The 15,756-nt window shown below is 37.5% G+C and overlaps 1 protein-coding gene across 2 annotated transcripts in view; it reads left to right on the forward strand.

Annotated features, from left to right (window-relative positions):
* Positions 1 to 15,756, forward strand: part of SLC7A11 (solute carrier family 7 member 11) — a 220,052-nt gene that overhangs the window by 100,546 nt on the left and 103,750 nt on the right. The window contains exon 1 of one of the 2 annotated variants that reach the window (XM_027662243.1): positions 13,175 to 13,192. The exons of the other annotated variant lie outside the window; for it this stretch is intronic. The gene's annotated coding sequence lies outside the window, so the exon portion shown is untranslated. Of the gene's footprint in view, positions 1 to 13,174; positions 13,193 to 15,756 lie in introns of those variants that run through there. 2 annotated transcript variants of the gene reach the window in all.

Raw genomic sequence — 15,756 nt, forward strand, 5'->3', positions numbered from 1 at the left:
CCAACCTCAGTAGCCTTGGCTATTTCAGTACACAGCCAAAGGAGCAGCAGGTGTACTGTGGGAATACCTCACCTGAACAGTGGGAGTTAACAGCTGAAGTTAATACTAAAGATGTGGGAGAGCTGCTATGCTGGAAATGGGCTAAAACTTACTCCTTGGCACAAAGTCTTAACGTGGTAAGGTTAGGAAATTAGAAGGAGCCTTCTATGTATGTGACTTGGGGAAACTGTTACAGCCGTAATTTCATTAGAGGGATGACAGCAAGCAAGAGTGGAAAAGAATCTCCTGTTATGTTGTCTGGCACACCCTCCTGGGAGTCACTGGATAACCTCAGTACCAGGTTGTGCCTGTAATAAAGGTAGCTGTAGAGCTAATATTTTTCCTTTCCTGCTGAACTGCTTTGAGGTTTTGTTTTTGCTCACAGACACAGGACAGGGATCTGTAGCATGCATGTTTTCCAAAGTTGATCATTCACCTACATGCTTTCAGAATGAGGTATCTTCACCATTCTTCCCCTTGGGCGGATCCTGAATTTTTTGTATGGAGAGCAAACCTACTTATTATAAAACCGTTGGTGCTGACAGAGGGGCTAACGCTGGCTCATGGTGACGGAGTTGGCATTTATTTTGGGTCACTGTGTTAGCTTGTTCATGTCTTTTCGAGTGCATTGTAAGCAAAACCTGCTTGATTAAATCTAACCCTGCTGTTGCAAAAAAATTGTTCAGAGGCAAAAGAATTACTTGTTCTTACTCTTTGGACAGTACTGTGTACAATATCTCAGTTGAGTAAAGAATGCTCTGGCTGTACAAGGTTGTTTTGCACTGCTGGTGCCTTTGCTTTCTTACATTTCAATTGTGAACAGAGTGAGTCCCACATACTGCACATAGCTGCTGTTATTGGTTTAAAACTGAATAGCATTTAGATTTCTTCTTTATGAAAGGCATTATAAAAGCCAGATTGCTACTATTAATAACAGATGTGATCTACCTCTGGCACAATTCAGGGATTTGGTTCAGTAATCCGTGACATTACACTCTCTTATGTTGTAGTATTCTTCAAGTGGAAGAATAAAGCACAAGATGCACTTTATATTATGATTACTTAAATACAGGGAGCTTAACTCAAATGGGTTTTATATATATTAAAATACATGTTCAACATATATATTAACAGGGATACATAGAAAGATACAGTAGGAGATATGTATTATAATAAAATATATATAGTATATATCTCCCACTATTGGGAGATACATATATGCCCATTTTTGTGATATGAAACAATGCCATATCATACACACTGGTGGTTATATCTCACTCTAAACAGTACAGAATCATATTTCTCTGAGGAAGAGTATTTTTAACTTGCAAAATGTTGACGATTTCTGCTACTAAATATTTGTTATGAAATTGATCTCTTCGTCATTTTCATCCAAATGTCCACCGAAAAATCTTAATGCTTACCCTATAACTATTGGCTTATATACCATAAATTACAGAGGAATATGTATTCCATAATAACACAGAAAGTGCCTTAAGATAAAATCTGAAGTGTGTCATTTGCACATACTGTAAAGTAGCATGGATTAAATTTGCATAGTGTCATGTGTAAAATTAGGGTAAAGATTTATTTTAGGCATCATCTTCTCTTACAATGTTTTCAGTGACCTGATTTTTCATTAAGGTAAGATTTTTTTTTTTTTTTTTTTTTGTCCAGGTCCTCTAAATTTGAGGAATACAATAAATTATTTCTTGTAATCCATATAAACCACTTGACTTTTAGCACACTTTGAAATGTGTATTTTCTGATAATGCAGTAAAGGCACATCCACTCATTTCCCACAAGATCTATAGATATGAATTGCATTTATGGGCAGAAAATTTCCAGTGCCAAGAAAAATATGAGATTTTCTTGGTTATCTCAAGATGTGGTGTCAAAGAATTATTTCTTTGTGAAGTCAATATCCAGGATAAAGGTCAATGGTATCTGCACTAGGAACTGTATTTTGTGAAAACTGTAACTGAGCAGTTCATTTCCAGATGCAAATCCTTATTTAGTAGTGTCATCCATGATACAAAACTGAACATGATTGGGGTTACCCAGTTCTTTGTTCCCTTTTTTTTTTTCCTGGCTTTTCAGTGCTGGATTTTATACACCCATTCCTGTAAGTGATAATGCTGACCAGCATGCCTGTGCCATGACCTGGTGAGAGTGGGAAGATGGTGGTGTGAGATGGTTATTCATGATGACACACTGCCACAGATGGCATTGGGACATGAGGGGACAAAGAGGGACTAGAATCTTTCCACCAAACTTTTAAAACCCTGCTCTCTACAGAAAAAGTTACAACATTGTAGTCTAGAGCAGAAAGTCATGGATAATGTGACCTTAGAGGAAAGAAGCAGAAAGCCAGGAGTCACCACTGTGCTCAGAAGAGCAGAATCAGAGGAATCCCATGGAGACAGTATGGGAAGGACTGATTTATCTGAATCCCAGCTGAGGGGTGAATTGTCTTGATAATCTAAACCTTAGTTGCATTATGTCTAGTTGACTTAGGTCTGTATTTTCACGTCCAAGCAAGAGGTCTTTCATCCTATGTTGATTTAGTTAGTTGTAAGGATGTCTCTTGAAAAATAGCTCAAAAAGTGAGTCAGTTTATTTCCTACTGATGGTTTCCATCTTTCCTTTTTTGAAGGCCCACCTGAGCTGGCCTGAATTTGTGTGTGCAGTTTCCTCAGCCAAAGCTCCCTGGCAGCCTTCAAATCCCTTATTTCCTGAGTTGGCTCTGATGAAATTATTTAAATCCTGAAGATGACAACTGTAAGCCTGACCTGAAGCCTTTGTAAATGATGTGGGTCCTATTGGCATGGGAACAGTATCCTAGAAATATCAGTTCAAAAACTCTTAGGTTGGCTTATTTTCTAACTCTATGTAACACTGTAACTATGTAACAACTAACAGAGTTGTATGTCTAAAATTAACTATCCTAAATACAATCCATTATAAACAATATAGATGTGAAGTTAAATGATCCAATTTAAGGCGTAACTCAAATGAAATCTGAGGTTAAAACATACTGTAAATGGACCCACACAACCTTAATTCTGCTCTTTGGTGGCAATTGAAATGGCCACAATGTCCTTGTCATACTGCAAATGCTGTGATCCTTTAAAGAACTTGCAAACAAAGGTGGACAGTAACAATTGCCCTGGAATACTTGTGAATACCTGGAATACCTGGAATTGCCTGGGTTTCTGTGGAAAGAGAAGCTTCTGGACCAGTTCACTCACCCAAACAGCATCATCTGCCAGCATTCAGGACAATAAGCATGAACTGGTATTTACAGCACTGAATGTGTTTAAAAAATTCCCACTCTGAATAGGAAGTAGTTTTATATATCATGTTACCTATTTCTAGCTCTTCATCCATCCCTGGAAATGTTCAAGGCCAGGTTAGATGGGTCTTTGAGCAATATGGTCTAGTGGAAGATGTTCCTGCCCATGGCAGGGGGGTAGGAACTAGATCATCTTAAAACTCCCCTCCAACCCAAATCATTCTGTGATTCTGTCTCCAGCATGAATTTAATTTTCAACATCATCCCAAGATATATTTTGCAGATATATATTTTTGTCTGTGGGTACACAGTTTAAGAAGACATTACCCCCACTGGCAATTAAGCTATTGAATACTCTCAAAATATGAAGTCAAATGTCTGAAAAGCAGAGTGATTTGTTCTTATTTATTAGATAGGGTGCAAATGAAGCATTTTAGATTAAGTGGTTTCTTTACCATTGAAATGTGAATGACGTACAACTCATTGCACTGGAATTCTACATCTGGGTGTTACCTAGAATTAGAATTAGCCTTTACTGTGCTTTTTTGATATCACTGGAGAACAGAGGGAATGGAATTTTTTTCTTTAATCTGTTTTTCCTGCAGAGATCTACACTGAGGCTTTTTGACAAGCTTCACTACTGAAGCAGTATTCTCAGACATGGGCATAGTATCTGAAAATGTGCCTTGATCTAGGAAAGAAGTGAAGATTTGAAGATTAACTCATTGACATCGAGTTATTTGGGAACTAAGCTACAAGATCCATCAAAGGTTTAGTTAGCATCCTTGGCATTTGCATTTTTAATAGCTAAAGTGACACAGATCAAGGAGTAGAGGGAACAACAGGATAAATCAGAGGAAGGAATGGAGTGGAGAGCATGGTGCACTGCTGGTACTTTCTTTTGAAAATGATTTGCATTGTCTGTAAAACAGTTTGGTGAGAAACTGAACAGACTGCTGAGAGAGGTATGCAACAGTGACATTTACTTTCCTAGAAAGATTAGAAATGCAATACAAAAAGGGATCTCAAGGACTATCAAGTAAAGTTCCTTGTCACCACAGGCTCTGTCACTTAATTCTTTCTAATCCTGTAATTAGCTTTCTTTTGTATTTAGAAGTTTCATTTTCCCACTAATTTGCTTAATTCATTGTTTGTCTCCCTGTCTGTAACACATTTATTAATGTCTTTTTAATATCATAGATACCATTTGATTGTAAATGGCATCAGGCTGCTGGGGTTTATCCTCAGAGATCTACACTTAATTTTTATTCAGCATTTTTATTTCTGTAGCATAGCAGTCATTCCTATGAGGTATATGGAAAAGAATTCTAATGTCAAATGGAAAAAGTGATTAAAATACGAGTTCTTTGTGCTCTCTAAGTTATAAGTTCTGCATATTATAAAGCAATTCTGTTTGATTTGATGAATTGCTTTGGAGAAAATTTAAATTTATAATATTTTCTCTTGATACTTAGAGCTCCTATATTATGCTTATCAGTTGCTGCTTCATCGCATCACAAAGTTGTGTGTACTTGCCAAACTCTTTTATTTTGTTAGCTGTCATTCTAAGGGCACTTAAACACAAAGCTATAATGGACAAGACAGTATCTAGAAAATCTTATTTCTGTTCTTTTGAGCAACATTTGTGGCATCGTATCCCCTTGACACCATTTTCACTTGTGGTTACTATTTGGCAGGCACAGATAATTTCCATTTTTTGCTACTTGAAACTTATAATTGCTTCCTGGCTGCTTTTCTACACATCCTGCACTTATTTTGATATTGTAGGGGAATTTAAAGCCTGAGCAGAAAAATATCTGCGTTGAAAGCTCTTTCATCTTTTCTTTTCGTTCTTCAGTTAGTGAGTAGAGAGGCGCTAATGATTTGATGCTGATGATGACTAGAAATGCTTTGAAATGGAACGGAATATCACAGGAAAGTATCCACTGGTAAGGAAAGCAAGGAAAGAAGCAAGCAGTGAGGGTTCAGAAGGGTAAACAATAACGTGAACTGGCTGGGGCGAGGTCAGATGTCTCTACTTAGCGATGTCCTAATTAGTAAAGCTGCTGTGGAACTATGAGAGCAATACTGCCAGTCTGGTGTTAATCACATGAACCTAACTCACTTAATTGGATTGCATTTTGCCACTTTGCAAATCCTAATTATACAAAGAGGCTCTTTAGCAGCAAGCATGCTTTAGCTCTACAGAAGGGGTTTTTTTTCCCCTGTCATATTCTTCTTCACCAGAGTAAGTCTTTCTTGCGAAGTATGTTTCTGCTCAGGTTGCATGGCTTTAGTGGACAGTGGTTACTGAGATTTTGTTGTTTTTCCTTTTTTTCATCCTAAATCAATGTTTACTGGTAAAATCTGGTCAATGGAGTGTTTCTGAAGAGGTGAGATTTAAATGGAAAAACGTTGTCACAAGGTAATGGTCTCCTGCCAGTTCAGAAAAACCAAAGCAGAGCACAGTTATTGATTGCAAGGCAGGGAGAGATTGTAATACTCTTCATTTTTATTAGTTCAAACAAATAATATAGATTTATCCATTTTGTTATAGGGGTGTTTGTGCAGAAGCGATTACTGCATCATTAGTGTTTGTATTCCCTTTGGGCTATAAAATTGACTGATTTGAGTTTGCAAAGGCAGAGGACCTAAGACTCTCCATTTGCAGTGTGTCACTCAGCAAATCAGGCTACCTCCTCCATAAGGTTGTTTTAAGAAATATATTATCATCTTATCTCTTTAGGATGTACATTTTTTGGCATTCAAGCATCAGAGGAAATTTAATGGACTTTCTCTCTTCTGGGTCCCTGAGCTTGTTTCTTCTCCTGCTTTGGATTTCTTATTGATCTGTATATCTTGAATTTTTGTTTATGATCATTCTGCCCAGCACCTCGCACACAGAAACCAGTCCAGTGGCAGGCTGTGGACTTTTTCTTCTTGATGATGGATAAAGCAATTTAGAGGGTATTCCCAGATCCTGGTGTATAGAGACTACTTTCCTGACACTCAACATGAAATCTCGTCTGCCAAAGTACTTCAATTTTTTTTTGTTCAAACAAATGTCCTACCTGGTGATTGTTACCTGTAAGGTGCTTGAGTTGGAGCTGTCCTTTCCATCTTCTATTTTAAATTTTTATTTGCTCATGCTGAGTGTTCGGTCCAAAATGTTTGTGTTTGTAGGTTGTGCTGATTAAAAGCTGCAAGTGTTGGTATAAACCGGCTCCCACCAAAACATCCCACAGTGATGAAGCTTCCATAGTGGCACTGGTAGAAACAGTTAAAGCTGCCTGGTAAATCATCCTAGTTCAGCTTCTCCTCTGACCATTTTTTCTATGAAGTGACTACCCCATGCAATGCACCATGCATGTATGTGCTTAGTGCTGAGCCAGAATAATTAGTTCAGCTCATCAACACCGTTTTACTGATTGATTTTAAGGAGTTGTATGATTTTAGGGAAACCTCTATGCATACCTTGTTGTGTCAGTGTGAACTTGCCCCAGAAAGCCAAGTTTCACCACTTTGTTTCACCTGTTTGTTTCTGAATGGTATGTTTATTTCCGCAAAAGGCAAATGCCTTTTTTTCTTTTCCAGAAAGAAGACTGAAGATGACAGCTGCCATAGACAGCACTCTGATAGGCCTCTTCTGTTCTCTATAGTATCCAAATCTATCTTTTTCATACACAAACCCCAGAATTCCTCTGTTAGATCTACAAAGAGAGCTTTAGTGGATTATGAATATTTATGACAAAAAGCAAGCAACTGTCAGCAGGTAGAGAACCACAAAACCACTTCTGTTTCATTCCTAGCTGGTCAACACACTTTGTTTTTTTCCCCAAAAGTAAAAAAATATTCTATGTGTTCAAAAAGTATCTCTAAAAGTATTTTAAAACAAAATCCATTAAAAAATAATCTGATGATTTTTCCAGAACAGGAGTCCCCATAAAAAAAAATAAAATTTGTAAAAGCATCAAAAATAGATGAAGAATTCCATTGGTTCCTTTATTAATAATTTAGCTTCATTCTTCCATAACTTTTGAAGGAGGTCCAAATGGTGCTTTTCAATGTGGTTCTTTCTCCATAAAGAAAGTGGCTCTGTACACACCTGTCTACTTTCTTAGGTTCCTCTTTACTCGTCCTTGCTCACCAAGCTGCTTCTAATGGGATTGTTCAGGGTTTTGCTACTGGCGATCCATAGCCATAGACACATCCCCAACTGTACCCTCCAGGTACCTTAGACTAAAACAAAACTGCAAGTAATCTAAGGGAAGAGGAGAAAATAGTAAATGGTGGATCCCCAGTGTGCTCTGAAATCTCTTTCCTGACCATGTACATCAGTCAGTCTTGCCAGAGAGTGCCTCTGCTTATTTCTAAGCCAAGAGTCTTGATTTCCTGTCCCTGAAACCTGAGCAAAGCGAGGATGTAGGGGAGAAGAAAAGTGTTTTCAGTACAGTAAGTCATTCACATCTCATCCTGATGGAAGGGTTTAGATGTTGCTTTGCTGTCTACTGCGTCTTAGTCCTCAGGCAGCTGCTGGGCACGTGTGTCTTAATTTCATTTTTTTTCTCTTCAAGCAACTACTTATTATCTTTCATTACATATTACAAATCTAAACCAGTCCATGGCATTTCAAAAGAATTTCACACTGAAGCATTTGAAATACTTTACAGAACTAGATGTGAGTAACTGCCATGAGAGCTAACAGTGGAATGAGGTCAAGAACTTACCCTTCCTTTTTTTTTTCATTTGTTGTATTCCATTTGTTATGTAGAGTCTGGTCTCTGAGAGCGAAGTGCAATAGAGCCCAATGTGATCATTATTGGCAGATTGCTCCATAGCTGAGGTCCTGCTTTTGCAAATGATCTGTTATCAGATGATGAACATGTGGTCATCTCCAGCTGTTGGATCTCTGATATGTATGGTGGTGTGTCTGAAAAGCGGTGGATTAGCTGTTTCAAAAATACCAGAGTAACCTCTCCTCCAAATCCCCTCCCGAGGAGAGGAATTAAAAAAAAAAAAAAAAAGTTTTGAAATTTAAAAAATAGGTATTTGGGTGCGACAGTTTTATTGTAATACTGCTTGGAAAGTCTTCTTGCCTTTTGAAAACTGGCCAGTATCAAGGAACTTCAGGTCCACATGAGACTAGCTGTGAGTCCAGTGGTCAGGCTGGGGGGAAGCTGCTACAGCTGATCTCATTCCCACTCTCAAGTTCAGTGCTGGGTTTGCTGCTTGACAGACCTTACTGATCTTTTAGGCTATTCCTTAAACTTTGGAGCAGGTTTAAGAGCAGTGGTGTGCTGAATGTAAATACTATGCCATAATACCTTTAACAGAGAAGCAAAAAATACTGTGAAAGTATTGGATTTCTTTGATTAAATCTGAGTTGAAAATTACTGACGTGACATAAGCTGCTCCTTCACTGGGTAAACAACCCTGTTTTCATACCCCCAAAGCAAACAGGCTCTTGAGAGTGAGGAATAACTTTTGGCAGAGAAGCTATAATCATTGGTAACATTTTTGCCTTATTACTGTAAAAAAGGTAACTTATATGTAAGAGAAATGGGCACCCACATAAGAGACATGTCCCATACTTTAGGAAGTGATGCAAATAGACCAGAGCATAGGAAGAGGCAATTCGAAATTGTGGAACAGAAATAACTATGACCTTCACCCCAGCAGGCATCAAAAGACAGATGTAACCTAGTACATGTATGTTTAGAAGTACTTGCCTGGGCAGGGACTGGGTTTCCAGTGCCTCCAAGGTGAAGTAACAGCCTTTGTCTGGTGATGTCCAGGGACCACAGCCAGAGCCATGGGCTCTCTGAGGGTGGAGTGGTACAACATGAGGTACAGGAGACAGAACTGTTTTGTTCAGTTTTCATCTCTCGACTGAATTCACTAAAATACATTGACTTACTGAAGTGTGACATGGGATATGAGGCAGCTAGGCTTAGCTCAGTAGGAGTGGGGATAGGGTTTGCAGTAGCAATGAGAGCAAGTGAAGTAGTGGGATAAATTAGACAGTGACACAAAACAACACGGGAAATATTTAACTGCCATTATCTAAACAGATCTTTCTCTTAACTTTGAATGCTACACTCAATTCCAGTTGCATTACAGCAGCAGGACCTAGCAGAAATAGAAGTGATGCAGAAGGCAGTGGAAATTATTAGAGGCTGAGGGACTACCAAACAGATTTCTAGGGCTTGTCTGACCTAGTTAAGGAAGGAGGACGCAATAAAAGACACTGGAAGTGTATGAAAAATGAACTGGTATGGAGAGGCTCAATCAAATGCTCAGCTTTTGCTCTTTCTCACAACAAAAGAACAAAGGGATATTGAAATTAAAAGGCAACAAATTTAAAACAGATAAAGAGAAAAACATCCTCATACAACATTTATTTAATCTATAGAAATTGCCAAGGCAGGATGATGCTGTTGCCAATAGCTCAGTTTAGGTAATAAAAATGATGAGACACACATGAAAAGGAGTTCAGTTATACAGGCCAGGAAAAAAGTTACATTATATGAACAATTAAACAGGCTTCAAGGGAAAAATAATGATCAGTTGCTGGGTATAGGAAGAAGTTTCCAAGCCTCGAGTTTTAAAGAGACAAACTTCTTAAATTCAGGAGAATTTGGTCTAATTAAGGCCTATGTGTTTGGCTTCATGGTCCCACCCTCCCCACAGGATGGTATAATTATGAACAAAAGCATATTTAAATAAATACTGCTTGGTGCCTAAACACAGGATTTGATGCTAAAATCTGCCTCTTTTTCTTCGATTCTTTAGGAAAATATTCTTATGAAAATGTCAGCTAATCTTGGCTTGACATGCCAGAGTTATGCTGCCCTGTGATGTTAAAGCCAGTTTACAGTCATAGCTTCAGGACAGTTTTGGGCAAGGATCTGGATATAAAGTCCAGTGTTGATTCCTGCTGCTAGATGAGGCTTCCTGCAGGAATGCAAAGACACAGGGATTGTGTGGTAGAAGGAGAGTATTTATGAGCATATTTTTGCTCCTGGGCTGCACAAGCTCTGTCGTGTTGATATGAAACCAGCATTTTAATTACGAAATCCCAGAATGGAGGCTTTTAGCAGTTATACACTGTTGTACTGTGCTTTTGTTAATATAAAAAAAAATTCGTTTACAATTACCTACCCATGATGTAAAATACAGTGAAATTACGTTGGAAGAATATAGACCTGCCTGCAATATGTTATTAATAGCTACTGTTAAAAATTATTTTGAATGGAAAGCTTCAATATTCCAGTTTTTCACTATATGATTGGAACAAGCCATTAAGTCAAAAAGACTGTCTCTTACTGTCTCAGATCTCCTTTATATTACCCTGCCTAATACATGTTTAAAACGTAATTCCTTCATATGGTAGAGTATTTTTGAATTTAAGCTTACATCTGTAAATCATCTTGAAAGTTTTTAAGCATTTCTCTCAAGAGGATATCATTCTAGCTGTTTTGTATGCCATAATGGTCAGTAGCGATTTAGTTTTCTTCCTTTAAAAAGACTTTTCAGGACCTCATTTTGCCTATACTTGTGAAATGAATGGATATGAAAGTTGTTTTGATTGCTTGTGTGTGAATATATCTCAAAGATAAAACAGTCACCACTGAATTTTCTGTGTCTGTAAAACAAGAAGTCTCACATTTTACAGGCTGCTTATTTGCATCTGATAACTGGCAGTTTCTTCTCCCAGCTCAGTCGTGTCCTGAAGCCTTTATTATCCTGCTATTGTCTTGCAGGTCAGAGGCTATGGAACAAATTATTGTGATAAATGTCAATAGTTAATTTAACTTCCATTAAAATTTTCTGTGTCGTAAACCTTAAATTAAAGACTAATGGCCTCTCTTTTATTATTCTCCATGGCAGTAAAAACAGGATTATATCTGGCTTTGGCTCACAGGGAAAGAATGATGTGACCTGAAAAACTCCTGCAAAAATATAATGGCAGGGCATGGTGGCCTCCTGCTTTTTCGTGATTACCTGATGCTCTGCCCAAACTCGAATTCATATTGGAGTCACTTAATTCCTACTGAAATTCTAACTCATTCACTGAGGCTGGACTGGAATCAATTTTTTAAATCGTTATTATCCATTGCCTCTGTGCAGTACCTGCCTCTGTTTGTAAGAAGTATATCTTCAAGCTCTTTCATTCTTTAAAGGAAATGTGCTCTAAAAGAGCAATCCACAAAAACTGTGCAGAATACAGACTAGAATGCTTGTGTGGAGGAAAGGAATCTATAAAAAAACCCCACCTAAATTAAGGGAGCTTGGGGAGGTGGACAGGGAGCATGTTTTCCCATTGACACCTCTGATTTTGTGATCTCCCAGTAACTATAGAAAATTAGGAGTTTCCTCGAGAATGGGAGGTGCTTTTCTCAGTTGAATAGGTAGTGTATTAAATAATAACGTTAGGGTCTATCTGGTTTCATTGTTACTCACTTAGAAAACATGAATTTAAGTACGTGAGCAAGTCATTGTCTAAAAAAGTGCTTATTTTTCACTAAGTTTCCCTCACTATGGAAGACCCATCAGTCCATGATTCAGACTGATCATGAAGTGTGGTCACAGGGCACTTCCTTTGATTAAGAAAGTGTTGTATGCTACTGGGAATGCAAGCATACAAAGGTGGATATTTGATGATCATCTGTCACACTTACGGATTAAAGGAACAAATGGCTGGTACAAGTAATGCAAATATTTCTCTATCATGTTTTTATTAGGTCATTAGGGTAGAGGTGAAAAGGCTTGTAATTAAGTTTCTGGGAAGTTATATTCACTTACTGTTAATTGTTGACAGATGCAGGTATTTTTGTTAGCAATTAACTGTCATCCAAAAGGAAATTTAAAGTTATCTATTTAAAGTTCTCTATTTTTCTAATGTGAAAGTAATTTTAGGATTTTATTTTTGTAATTAAAGGTTTCAGGTTGCCTACATTGACTTAAGGTCTTACTGGTTATGTTGTGCTTTATTTTTCTGCCTATATTGATAAATAAATACTAGGCATAGATAAATATGCTACACCTAAAATGTTCATGTGTTTAATGTCAAACTCACTAAAAATTTTGAGAATCCTTTGAGTCTTTACTTTTTAGAATATAATAATTAAAACAAATGGATGAAACCTAAGCAATGTTCTGCATTAAACCATCTGTCATATTAACCTTTAAAGTGAATATTATTTTTTAGCAGGAAGATTATTTTGGTAGAACTATCTCTCTGTACTAATAATGTTTTTACAAAGTTTGATTAGCTTCTGGAGGAAATCATACCATATTTGATGTTACTGAGTTCAACTCAGTGCCATACAATCTTGAGTTTTCTTCTCTGTTGAGAAAGCTCACTTGTTAAAACACTGAAGTTCAGAGGTAAAGGTCAGCAAAAAGGAAAGAATACTGTTGTGAGTGGTTTTAATGACGCAAATTTGCTATAGCTGATGGTCTGTTGTTTTCTTGTTGCCTCAGCAAATGCCCTGTGACAACGCAAGGTTTCATTTTTCTATTCTCCAAACCCACACATTCATTTTTTGTCAGATTGCAGCACACTGGTGAAATGAGGATGAAGCTCTTGGTGGAGTATTGAAACAAATTCATTTTGTGAACCCAAAAGGTCTGAAAGAGAGGAGCTTTATTTGACTCCTTCCAACATGTCTCAATTGAGTTGCCAACAGGTCTTTAGTCAGTGTTTTTCCATGTCTTTTTCCACCTTCAGTCTGTTCAGAAGTTCAGGGTAACCAGAGTACTCCAATTAATTCATCATAGAGTCCAGGAAGGGTTGAAGAAAACACGAGAAGAAATCCATCCAAGAAAAATAATTACGGGATTTGGAGGAGACAGGTAGGGGGACCTTGTTTCCTGTATGCGTGCATCCCTGTGCCTGCATCCCATTGCCACCTTGGCTTTCTGCATTTTCCCTGCTCTACAGGGAAAGCCTCATCAGTTGAGTCTCTTTAACTCTGGAAAGATTTTGTTCTTAAGCTTATTACATGTGTCGCCCCTGTGTCACAAAGCCAAACTGATCTCAAACTGGTAACCTGGTCAGCTGTCTGTGGTTTGGATTTCATTTTGTTTTATTGGCATACAGGAAGAATTCTTACAAGGTGGAAAAAACATCAGTGGACTCAATCATATTTTTTTTCTCTGTGTTTTAAAATGCAGCATTACGGTGCTATTAAATTTTCAGGATGCTTTAAATGTTTGATCTGAAAAGGAGAAAGGCTCATAGGCTTCGGAATGAAAGTAACTGATACTGGAAGGGAATGGAAAAATAAATACTGCAGAAATTTTGTAATACATTTTAATATTCTGGATGAAATATATGTATGAGTAATAAGTAGGACTATAGGTATCTTGGGGTTTGAGCCTTTCATTTATAATGCATCAATTCTTTCTTCTTTTGAAATATACAGGGAAAGTGCTAAGGTAGCCACCTTCCTCCACAATCTATTATTTGAAAATAGGCAATTAGGAGAGCAAATAATTTAATATTAGTTGACAGATCATTAGCCTGTAAGACGAAAAGTAAGACAAGGCAGGAGCCTAAGGAAGCGGTAGTTATATTTGGAGTTGAGGAAGAAAAAAGGTCTTAATAGTGAAGCATGGTAATAGCTAGAGGATAGGCATAAGAAAGCAGAAAATTGCTGGTACACAAAAAATTTGGATTCTATCTCGTCCCTGAAGCTGAGTCAGCTGCAATCTGAACACTAATTGGCACTCGTAGGCTGCTCTCTGTGCTATTCCTTCATGACCTGGACCTGTCTCAGGTGATGGTGTGTGCTGAGTACCTGAGTGAATGACAGCTGCAATGGGCAAATTTGAACCTCATTTCCCAGAGGGCTGGGTCTTCATCAGGAAAAACGTGTTTTGAATGGTTGAAAATAGGGTCAAGTCCTGGTAAAGATAAAATAGCTGGAAGATTTAATATGCGAAGATTGGATTTATATGTTTTCCCATTTCAGGAGGGAGGAACTGGGGGAATGTGTTGCAGTGAGCAGGTACAGACTGGAGCTTGAGGTTGAAATGACAATTTCATGAAACTGAAATAGGAAGCTGGACAGCCTCATGAGCCTCTTTTTAAAATTGAGGTTTTCTTTTAGAGAGTGATTTAGTGTGGGTTGTCACACCATCACAAACCTACAGTCAAACTTTTTGGGCTTTCTGGATCATGTAAGTGCTGGTATGAGACAAATCTTATTACAGATCTTTCATAACAAAGAAGAAAAGGTATAAGAAACACCTGTCCTGCATGTCAAACTACTGCCAGACCTGTGTGTGTCAACACCTACCTCCTGTGTGAAAAACATTCCAGTAGGTAAGAGCACTAGCAGCGAGGGGATGGATCTCCTAGGACAGGGAAGAGCAACTTCAGCAGGAAGAAAAGGGGTTTATGTTCTTCTTTCAGGATTTATAATGAGATCCCAGCAAAGACTGGTCTGGAACTAACATGTCAGTCTAGGCAAATCAGTACAGTGTATTCTGCTGTTAATTTTAGGAGGGTTAATATTATGTACAATAAATCCCCAGCTAAACAGTCACTACCTGAAATGCAGTTCACTAAATAATACATTGTGGCTTTGGATGGCTTTTAATTATAATTAACTATAGTTAGAATAATAATTTTTCAAAGTTGGGTGTTTTGTACTTCCCCCCCCCCTTTTTTTTTAAGCAAAAGGCAAAAAACTTTTTAATGAAATTAAACAGAAGAAAAGTTTGTTCTTCCCTTTTTAATGTTATTCATTTAATGCTTACCTTTTGTCAGATTTTCTTTTCTTCTTTCCCAGTACTAAAGGTTGTCTTTAATTACTTTCCATTTCTTCATGGGAAATTATTAGGAAGTAGAATCTGTAGTAGTGATTAAAACAAATGTAAAGTTTTCTGTATTCCCTAAGAAACCTGGATTCTGAATAGCTTAGAATAATATGCAGTTCTTGAATATTATCTAATTATATGTGTTGGGGTTTTTTTTAACAAATCCCTAGGAGAATAAAATCACTGCTCTCTCTCTTTATCATTTAAAGTCCCCATTCTGGAAAGACATTTGCATAACAGTTTAATAGCTGCTCACAATTTATGAACTATATACCCTTCTGAGTTTGAAGTGCATTTTTAGACAGGCCGTTTGAAGTGCATTTTTAGACAGGCCATTTAAGATATCTTTTAGATTGCTGGTTAGATATCTAGTTATGTGAGATTATTTTATAGGACACAGTTTAGCATAGATCTCCTTAAAAATTATAACACACATTCTTCATTTAAAAATAAGGGTATAGAATTTCAATGACATACTTAGATGACTTTGAATTGAAAAATGGAGGTAAATAATAAACAGATTTATGGAGGAAAGACATCTTTCCTGCTGGAAAACAGGTGAAACAAACTTGATCAAGTTTTGGAGGGAGCCT

The sequence above is a fragment of the Corapipo altera genome, unplaced genomic scaffold (genome assembly GCF_003945725.1).
Source record: "Corapipo altera isolate COAL_440 unplaced genomic scaffold, ASM394572v1 212, whole genome shotgun sequence".
NCBI classification, from domain to species: Eukaryota; Metazoa; Chordata; class Aves; order Passeriformes; family Pipridae; genus Corapipo; species Corapipo altera.